An 11300-nucleotide genomic window follows, 5' to 3' on the forward strand; every position below is an offset into this window, starting at 1 on the left:
GATAGACTGGTTACCTGTCCAGGTGAACCTGCCTTCACCCTGAGTCAGCTGGGATAGACTCCAGCCCCCCATGACCCTGGTGAGGATTAAGGTGTAGAGATGATGGATGGAAGGGTTTTGTGTTTACATTGATTATGAAAACCAGAATTGCAGGTGGTAGGGTTCGGGTTGTATTGCTGATATGAGTTTATGAATTTAGTGTGATCTGTTTCTTCAGTTAAATTTCTTGTCTGTGTGATTTTAGGAGATAGAAATTCTCACATCATACCGGTGCAGAGGCAGACGTCCTGACCTGTTGGCCTGTTGTGAGGTGTTTTAAGGATCTCTCGTGTGTTTTCATTCCACTTTCCTGAATGATGTCAGTGCTGTAGTGCATCAGTCTGCATGACTCACTGCACATCAGCTTGACAAAATCTTTAGCAGCTTTAATAAGATAAGGGCGTGGCAGGAATAAGGTCAATACCCACGGTGAAAAATGTCCAAAGACTTGGCTCGTGTGCTCGTCTGTGCAGCACTGACTGTGCAGACAAGCAAAGTCATGCCTTGAATCTGCCTGTAGGCTGTTCTACGCTCAGCAGCTACAGATCTATAGTGTCTCACATCCAAGCAAGCTGACTGACTTCCTGCTGGATTCCAACATTCAGTTTATGGACATCTAGAGACATGCAGCATGTCTTTCAAATACAGTGTCTGAGTGTAAATGAATGAACTAGAAAGCTGGATTATACTAAGACCTTTCTAATACACTACACATTGGGAACAGCGAGCTATACCTAGTGTGTTAGCTGCTAGTCTACGGCTAAAATCAAAGGACTTAGTGAGCTCAATGTTAGGGTCTAGCTCTGAGAGCGTTGCACATTCTGGCTGCTCAGAAGACATGTTAAGGCTGTCGAGGAGCTTCAGACTGATGAAAGGTGGAGTAGGAAACCAAAAGTGACCCCCAAACTGGCAAGACTGGAGGTGCAGGAGGCCAAGAAGACTCCAAGGATCACCACCAACACTATCCTCATGGATATGAGTAACTGATACTCAGACACACAAAAGCTCGCCAAGCCTTTGTAGAAGCAGACAAAACAGAAAGCATTTGTTCATGAGTTCTCCAATGAGATGAAAATGCAGTAGTTTGGATACAGAGACGAAAGAAAGGAGAAGCATTTAAACCCAGGAACAACACCCCCTTTGTCCAGCATGGTGGCAGGATTTAGGGGTGTTTTTCAGTCAGGGGGGACCAGGGAACCATGTCAGAGTAAACAACCATCAGGCCACTTGGCTTTGGGCCCCATTGGACCTTCCAACAAGACAATGATCAGAAACACACACTCATCATATTGGGGCAGCCCATCCAAAGCCCAGACCTGAACTGAAAACTAGACAGGAAGCCCTCAGACACCTGGATCCATCACAGAAGAGGAGTGGTTTAGAATCCCAGAAGAGACGGGCAGGAAGCTGGTTATCAATTAAAAGGAATGTCTGACTGATTGGCCAAAGCTCTGCTGGTGAGGACTGAGACATGTAGCTCTACACCCCACAGAAACATCAGAACCATAACTACAAGTATAATGAGAACTCAGACATGTCTGCTGTGTAGCACAACACAATATAAACACCATAAATCACCAAAAAAACCAACAGTCAGCATCACAGTAGATGCTCGTTCCCATACCTGTCTCCTTCTGGTTGACCAGTTCAGCCCAGCTTGTGTGACTGCTGGTTGCATCTTAGTCACTAACAGCCTAAATGTTGCATCTGAAAGATTTTTTATTTTCCAGAATCAGGTGCAAATGGTTTCTTTTAGGCACATTTTTAAATGAGGCGTGTAGATCGTAGTGCTTTTGGTAAAATATCCTAATTTCAAGTTTAAAATATATTTACGTGTCCTGGCTAAACGCTGCAGATGAGGGATTCAGGGACCCTCGGAAAGTAGAAAGTCAGAAGGACAGTTTCTTGTTGTGACAAATAGCATAATTTTGCATTTTTTAAAAGACAACATGCCTTTCAAACTCGCCAATGACATTTGAGGTTCACAGGATTAAATGTTACTTCCTGCTTTTGCTTCCTGCTCCGGTAAGTCTGGAGTCTGGCTGTTAACCTGAAGTCATCGCGTTATTATAGATTTAATACTGCAGAAATCAAAATTCTTGACCAGAGACTAAATTAACAGCAGAAACAGGCAACATGTGCCGTCTGTGTGTAGACAGCAAACACCGGTGAAAAGGTGAAGCGGCTTCCAGCAGAAGTCAGTGGATGACCGGAGGAAGATGAAGGAGATCGTTTACATCTGGCACCAGAGACCCTCAATGAACATATAGAGGCCAAACTGTTATTATGCTGTCAGTGACACCTGTCATCATGTGGACAGATTTCCATACAGAGCAAACTATCTGCTAACGACGGCCCCAAGAGGCGGGTAAAGGTTTGGTAAATAGCTTCTGCCTTGAGTTAAGATGTTTTTGATCAAACCATTTGTCCCACATGTCCAGTCTGGTTCTCCTTCTGTCGGTTCTAAAGTCAGATGTAGGTCTTGTATCTTTGGCCTCAAGTTAACTTTAGAACAAAATAAAAATGGTGTAACACACTTCTGAGGCTTGGTTCCTGGATTTAACCTCAGGGAGCTTTCAGGACTCTGAAGGCCAGTTTGTGTTTTCCACATTCGTGTGTCCAAACCAATGAGGCTTTTTTAGTGAATGTGATGCAGTTCTGGATCCACATCGGTCTGCTGCACAGACAGACAGACTTCCCACTGTGTTGATGGAAAGCGTGTACGAATCAGATCTTCTCCAAAGTCATGGAGCAGCGATTTAAATTTCAGATCTTTTGATGATGAATCCTGAAGGTGTGGATGACTGAGGATCACTCTACACGGTCTGTCCTCAAACTGAACTTTTGTTTCAAGCACCACTTGTTTTCCTGGCACATGTGCAGGATGAACAGTCACAGTTTTTGTGGATGCACATGGATCTGTAGACCCTTGCGGATTTGGTTGATGATGACGTTTACATCACAGCTACTACCTGCTGTTGCAGATGCAGAATGGACCTTTGTTCTTTAGCTCACAGAATATTTGGGTGATTTATTGCCAGTGACCAGCTACACTTTTCTTTATGCAGAATCCACATGTGAGTAAGTGCAGCAGTTTAAATGCAGTTTGTGAAACATTTTTATTTTTAGTCTCCACTGCTTCTTTGGCTCCTGTTGACATGTTAAACCGTCACCTTGTGCAGGTGCTATGACCGCTTTAGAGAAGCTGCGTCTTTCAAGACATAAAACCTTTTATTTCTCACTGTCTGACATTAAATCAGACCAAACTTTTTCTGTTTTAGGTCAGTCAGGATCACCAAAATTATTTCTATTTGCTAAACACCAGAAAAATGAGAGAGAGATTTTTATTATTTTCTTCAAAGTCAGAAGTTTACATCCACTAATGTTACAGTAGAAAATTTGTGGGCAGAGCTGCAAGCAAAGCGGGTCACAAACCTGACTCAGTTCCACCAGGTCTGTCAGGAGGAATGGGCCAGAACCCATCAGACTGCTGTGAGAAGCTTGAGGAAGGAAACCCAGAACGTTTGACCCAAGTCATACAGTATAAAGGCAACGCTACAGATACTGAGGAGATGGATGGAAACTTCTGACTCTGAAGAAAGTAGTAAAAAATCCTCTCTCTCATTATTCTGGCGTTTAGCAAATAGAAATAATGTTGATGATCCTGACTGACCTAAAACAGGAAACGTTTAGTCTGATTTAATGTCAGACAGAAAGAAATAAAAGGTTATGTGTCTCCTTATACAGTGGATGTAAACTTCTGGGTTCAACTGTAAATGTATAGATGAGCAGTAGGAAAGATGCAGGACAGGTTTAAGTTTTGTAGATGCTCTGAAGCCTTTTTAAAAGCAGGTCACCACTGGACTTCACTAAACACTGTGAACTAACTAACTAACTAACTAACTAACTAACTAACTAACTAACTAACTAACTAACTAACTAACTAACTAACTAACTAACTAACCAACCAACCAACCAACCAACCAACTGCATTTGGTATTCAAAGGGTTTTTTTTTATGCCTAACCAAAATGTTGTATTTATCAGGTTTTTCTTCTCATTGTCTCCTCAGAAACTCAGATGTCAGTCTGCGACTCTTCAGGTGAGTCCGTTTTCTTCTTTGCTGTTCTTTTCTCGTTCTTAACTTACTCTGCAGGCTCTGCTCTGTGATGACTCCCCGCAACACTGTTGTTTTGTTCAAAGCAAAGTCTACTTACAAAGCGAGTGTTTTAGGTTGGTTAAGTTGGCGAGCTGCTTTGGGCTATCTGTCCAGGACAAGGTCAGTTGTGTCCCGTACAGGCTCATGTCTGTAGCGGCCTCACAGACACCATAACAGCACTGATCCCAGCAATTCTGCAAATGAGTGTTTAGATGCAGCAGCACATCTTCACTGATGCCGTCTGCTGGATTTGTCTGCTTTGGGCTGTACAGTCCCATAAAATGTTCATACAGCAGATGTCAGAATGGTTACACACAGGATTCTTTCTTGGGTCTTCCTCATAGGCAGCCATTAGTCAGCATTCGCTTCATTTTGTCTTCCACATCCAGTCACTGTGGTAGAGCCAGTGTGCAGGATCCTGGGTAGCCATGGACCTGTAGAATCAGGAGTTTTGTCGTATTGCTGTTTTCATCTGTGCAACCTCTCAAGACGATCCCTTGTCTTAAGAATACAAGTGATTGTACAACCTTTATTTGCTCATTTCTTACAGAAAAATGCACAAGCTAGCGCTGCTTGGCTTTTTACTTCTACTTGCATCGGAAATGCTGTTAAATATCCAGAAGGTATTGAAATTAGAAATGTTTTGATTCTGACAAGGCTAGTCGACATTCCCTAATGTTGTGTTCACACCAGATCAGAATTCAGAGTAAACTCGCCCCATTCACGCGTCCGCCAGGAATTTCTGCCCGTTTCCTTCCACTATCCAGTGTGGTATCATCAAACACGGTTGTGCTCGACAACCTTGCTGCTTCGTATCTGCTGTGGAAGGCCCAGAAACCACGGAGATCCAGACGCCGCAGTGTCCAGGTCCATCGGGTCCATCAGATCCTCCAGACATGCAAACAGCTCAGGGAATTCCACCACCTCCTCCAGGAGCTACGTCTGGATGATGGTGCTTCCAGCGCTGTTTTCAGCTGATCCAGACCCAGTTTGACGACCTGTTGGAGAGGATCGGTACCAGGATATCCCTCCAGGATACCAGGATACCAGGATACCAGGATACGTCACCAGAGGATCTCAACGATGATTGGCCATTGCGGCGCAAATCCTTGCTTGAGTTCAGATTTTTGAACTCATGCGAATGAAGCATCCAACTCGCGTCTAATCACGTCTTCACATCGACTTTACATGCAAATGATGCTACTTGTGTCTGGTGTGAACACAACAAACCACCTCACTGAGATCATTTCCAGAGCAGGCCAAATTGTCTGATTTCATTGACTAGCTTGACTTATTCATTTTTCCTTGACTTTGTGTTGCTATCATGCGTAAGTCTGATAAACAGTAAAATGGTTTTTGGTCCGTTTATGTAGTTTTTGTTATTACCTACTTTATCACTTTCACTGCAAACAATTAAGACACCGTCATGTTTCAAGGCCAGTGTGGAACCAGCAGAACAAACCCAGACCCCATGTGGCTGACACACTGTGTTGTGCTCTAAGCCCACAACATGCAGTCTCATCCATGACCACTGAGCTGAAGACAGACTCAGTGTCAACAACAGTGAAAGAATCATCACAGCATTCCTGACCCAGATTGAGGGCAGCTATTGTATTTTTTTTACACCTATTTAGCACATCCAGAACATCACTTGTTAGTCGTGTGATCCAGGACTTTAGAGTCAGACTCGGTGTCTTTGACCAAATTCCTCCAGCAGCTGAAAGCAGAGGGAACGAGGAAAGGCTCGGAAAGGCCAGTGGACGAGCAGAATGCGAAGGGGAGAGTGAAAGAAAGCATTCCTCACAAAGGAGGATGAAATGAGCGGGAGAAGGAGAGTAATGACTGACTGACTGGCTTTCTTTTTCTGGAGCTGTGGTTTTTCTGCCCGGTCATTAGGTTTCTCTGGCCCTGCAGGCCAACACAACAGATCTCTGTCTCTGTTTGTGTGACAGAGAGAGAACAGAAAATGACAGGGTTTGGGGAAGATGAGGAAATGGAGCATGACTTCATTATATTGACAGGATTCCTTAATTTTTTTTTAACGAGACCTTAGTGAGGAGGTTCATTGAGAGATCAGCCTGAAAATCATTGTCACAGTTTTAGGGGAACATAGAACTACACACCATGTCAGTGAGCCTTGTTCTGTGGAGCTTCTCCTCTTGGTAATGTCCAGCTGGTGCTCACTGCAACTGTCCTTAGTGCTCAGACTGTTTACCGTAAATTCCAGACTATTGGGGCACCTGAATATAAGCCACACCCACTAACTTTAAAAAGAAAACCAGGTGTGTACATATACAGGCTGCAGGTGTCCACGTTGGAACATGAGATATTTACACAGAAAGATGTTTAACCTTTAATTAAATACATAACATACACAAATACGTGGATCCTTTTTTCTGAACAGTTCCTGTAACACGGCTGGTTAAGGAAATAAAACTCCAGCAGCTACCAGGAAAAGTCACTGATCACTATCTTCATCTTCCTCCTGCACTAAAACCACTAAAGTCGTCTTCTTCAGTGTCTTCAGGAGCTGAACAGCCTCAGAATCACTTCATCACTTCCTCAGTCTCTCTGTCGTCGTCGCTCTCAGCCTCACTTTGGTCTCGAGGCGAATTTGTGAAAATCAATAAATTAGCCGCAGCGTTCAAAGCTTGTGAAAAAAGTAGTGGCTCATAGTCCGGACATTACGGTATCTCATATCTCAATACTTCATCAACACTATCTTAAATGAAAGGTCCCAAAGTACCACCTCAGTGCAACACCAGTGAATTCTCCTGTTCATACATACTGGGAGGATGAAATTTAACTCCGCTGCTTTAATTGAGAAACTACAATTAAGACCAGTTCAGTCGTATCGTACGTTTTAGGTGTTGTGTTGCTGGAGCTCTGCGTCGTGGTTTTATTTCATGATCTGTGGTCAGAATATGCATAAATCCAGTCTGTGGTTGGTGATATATATATATATATTACTTAATTACTGATGAAAGTGTTGCTGTAACAGAACATGTGGATGATGCATAGTTGTACATTTAAGTGTCACTAAATGACCCCGATGCACTTCCTGTTTAAAAGATCTTAACGTGTAGATGGTTAAAACGAGGATTATCCTAACAGGACCTAAACAGAGAAGAGTCAAACTGCCCTCGATGCTCGCTGGTATTATTGAAACGATCACAACAACGTGACTTTTGACTGTGATTTAAATTGTATTCCTTATTTTAACAAGACAATTTAAATATCTGTTTTCTATATGACTACTTTTAAATATTCCAAAAGACAAAATGGTGCAAAGTTAAAGTCTTGCTTCAGTCACTGTTTATTGTTTATGAGACTTTAAATACCTCCTGCATACAGAAGATGGTCTTTAATTTAATGTTTGAGCCAGATCACCAAGGACCTCCGATGCTGTTCTTCTAAACGTTCCTTCAATGTTTCATAAAAACATTGGTTAATTTTTATGCCTGCTGATATTAGTGGTACGCTCTTTCTATATTTTTAAGAGTAAATTCTTAGTAATGATCTTTTCACCTGATTTTTAATTTGGATTTATGTTAAAGCCCAAAACTAGAATCTCAGTTTTAAAATTTAAAGTTACTTCTGAGTCTAAAATGAGCATAAAAACAGTTTAATTCTGTAAATTCTTTACCCACTAGATGTCCCACTCTGGGACACTCGACAAACCCAGACCCAGATCCTTCTGATGGGCCCCAGTGAAGGGCTCTGATGGTGTAAAGCTCTCAGCCTGATCAACATGCAGCTCTTTGGACAACTGATTTGCATGGCCCTCTTCAATTACTGAATTCAAGGAAATAACATTATGTTAGGTGGCCACTGTGTGTGTGTGTGTGTGTGTGTGTGTGTGTGTGTGTGTGTGTGTCTTTCATTGGAGCTCTTTGAGGCTCACAGACTCTCAGAGTTGGCTCGGGCCTCCGTGGCCGTTGTTATGCAAATGAAGGAGTGGATGCATGATGGTTTCCTTCTGTAGCTGTTGGTTACCCAGGAAATATGGAGGCCGCACTGTCCTCCACTCACACAGCAGCAGCAGGAGATGGTAGGAGTCGTGTTCTCCACAGAATAAATAAGTGTTGCTCGTGTCGTTCGAGTTATGATGTTAAAAAAAATGCAATTCAAGTTTGTATCCGTGATAAAATGTCCGTCATTGTTCAGAGTGGATGAAAGTGAATAACTGCAGTCATGTCAAAATCATCATGATGAGAGTAGTTTAGATATCAGGACACCAAACCTGACTTCTATCACCATCACTTTTCAAACCGTATTTTGGTCAGTATCACATGAACATGTTTTGGTCTGGTATTAACAAGAGTCAAAAAGCTAAGTTGTTAAATGGGATTCATCCATCCATCATCTCTACACCTTAATCCTCACCAGGGTCATGGGGGGCTGGAGCCTATCCCAGCTGACTCAGGGTGAAGGCAGGTTCACCTGGACAGGTAACCAGTCTATCACAGGGCTACACTTAGAGACAGACAACCAAGCACACTCACATTCACACCTACGGACAATTTACAATCACCAATTAACCTCAGCATGTTTCTGGACTGTGGGAGGAAGCCGGAGAACCCGGAGAGAACCCACGCTGCACGGGGAGAACATGGAGACTCCACACAGAAAGATCCCGGGTGTCCTCACCGGGACGCCAAGCGGTGACCTTCTAGCTGCGAGGCGCTAGCGGTGCTAACCACTGCTCCACCTGCAGCCCTAAATGGGATTCAGTCAGTTTTAAACTAAAACTTCATCTAAGTTTTTGTTACAAGCAATTAAAGGCCAGATTTGATTTACATGCAGTGAAGGTACAGTCAGACCGCTGCTCATAGTCTGTTGGTCTGTTATAATCCTGCACCTTCCTCATGCGTTCGTGTGATTCTGTAATTTAAAGTGTCTGTGAGACGCCGTGACCTCACTGCACAGACGACTGGAAGAACAAGAAGCGCATGCTGGCCTGCGTACTGTCACCAGAAGGAGACAGTAAATATACACCTGGAGGGCTGCGAGACAGTTGTTCCCTCTGAATGACTCAGGAGCAGACGATGACGGGGCAGGACCAGACCAAGTGACCATTAGCTCCTCAGCTGAAGTGTGTTCAGTAAAGCTGTAATTTGCTTGTCAAGGTGGAAAGCTGTCTAGTTTGGGGGAAGCCTGAGGAATGACAAAGACTCAGGCCTCGTCCACACGTAGCAGGGTTTTAATTAAACCGAACGTCCTCCCCCTACGCACCGCCTCGTTGTTAGGGAAAAAAATTCATCCGCATAAGTGTGTTGTTAAGCACATTCATGTCAAACCTTTAGGTGGCAGCAGTTCCCCACATCCCATCCAATCAGAGTGTGTGTTTGTGTCTGTGTTCTTGTACGTGGAGCGTCTCTGGGCCTGGACAGGAGACGCACAGGTCGCATATGTGACGTACGAACAGATTTTGTTGCAGGCAGTCACGTTTCAAAAACCTAAAACCTGGTTATTGATGATGCATAAACAGAGGATTCGCAGATCTTCACTTTGGTCGGAGGTTTTTGAAAGAATCGTTTTTGATGCCGTAGATCTGCGCCTTCGTGTGGACGACGGGCCGAATCGTAGAAGAACATCTTCGTTTTGTGAGACACTCGGCTACGTGTGGACGAGGCCTAAATGTCTTCAGCTTTTTCTTTACACTCAGTTTATTCCAAACAGAACTGGTGTATTCATAAAGTGACTAATAAACTACAGTCTGACTACCAGACGGGAAACTGGCTGAGGAAGCCTGCGTTTGACAAAATACGAATCGAGAACTTAAACACTGACAGACTTAAGAGATAAATGTTATTACAGGCTCTAACCAGGACTTGGTACAACTGAGCTGAGTCGATGATTCCATCACTGAAAATCCAGAGTTAAAGGAATCATTGGAAACTCCAGACTGCCATCATGTACATGGTCTATATAAGAGGATGTAAACTTTAGTTCATGACTGTGTGGATGATGATTAAACTGACAGAAGCTAAAGACTGAAATCAGACGTATGGCCTCCAGTTAAGTTCGTCTGGGTAGTTATAGTTCTATATTTGACACAGCAGAGGACGTTACACGTGTGCCTTGTTGGGTTTTTTTTGCAGTACTTCAGCGGATTTAAACCCTCTGACTGTCCAGCATCAGCAGACATGACCTGATCACCTTCATCTCACTGCCGGTCTCGTTATGTCCTAAGTTTGTTCAGTTTTTGATTCATCTACTGGGTAGTTACTGGACAGTGACCACACAGCGTGGGCTTTTTCTGTGACGTATTTGCAAAACTGGCAGTTGATTTGTTTCATGGACACTGGCTGTTAGCGTAAGGCGTTATCTGGTAGTGTTAGCTATTAGCATTAGCATTATGCTAGAAACTGGCTGCGTCTCTGTAGACGTATCAGCTCTGCGTGTGATCGCTAACAGTGATGTTTTCGGCACCCGTGTGCGCTCGGCCTTCAGCATACAGACTGCAGAATGGTTTGTTTGGCTTGCTCTCTGTTTGGGAGTCAATTATTGACAACTGTTCATTTCTATTTTGTTTGCGTCCACAGTCTTTGAAGGCGCCGTGTAAAGGCAGATTAGCAGGGTTTGCAGGGACAGAGTCTTGTTTCTTCTATTCAAACAATTATTATACATGATACTGTATTTTGTATATATTTTATATATATAATATTACTTATAATAATTCGGTATTTATATTATTTATATTTCTCATATATTCACAGTGTTCTTACCTCAACAGTGCAATATATTTATCCTACTGTTGGCTAACTGTATATATTCCTTCTGGTTCCTTTTGTAAATACATGTATATATTCTTATTTGTCTTTTTATACGTTTACCTTTATACTTTTGCACCACTGGAGTTGTCTTTTAATTTCGTTATATTTTGTGTATAATGACAATAAAAGCATTCTATTCTATTCTATTCTATTCTATTCTATTCATCATTTTAAATTTAGCAAATCCAGGGTCATATGGCTAACACTGGCAATATGTTTCAAACAGTTTATCTCTTATCAGTGACAGCTCTGCAGGGTGGGTCTGCAGACTGATGTGAACAGGAAACACTATCATCTTATTTTGAATATGAGCCATCAAGTTTT

General features: G+C 42.8%; 1 protein-coding gene across 1 annotated transcript in view; it reads left to right on the forward strand.

Moving 5' to 3' along the window:
* Nucleotides 1-11300, forward strand: part of arhgef4 (Rho guanine nucleotide exchange factor (GEF) 4) — an 89148-nt gene that overhangs the window by 1878 nt on the left and 75970 nt on the right. Inside the window, exon 2 of the mRNA XM_008299585.1 lies at nt 4111-4140. The gene's annotated coding sequence lies outside the window, so the exon portion shown is untranslated. The remainder of the gene's footprint in view (nt 1-4110; nt 4141-11300) is intronic.

This window comes from Stegastes partitus, unplaced genomic scaffold, assembly GCF_000690725.1.
Source record: "Stegastes partitus isolate 25-593 unplaced genomic scaffold, Stegastes_partitus-1.0.2 Scaffold1435, whole genome shotgun sequence".
Taxonomy (NCBI): Eukaryota; Metazoa; Chordata; class Actinopteri; family Pomacentridae; genus Stegastes; species Stegastes partitus.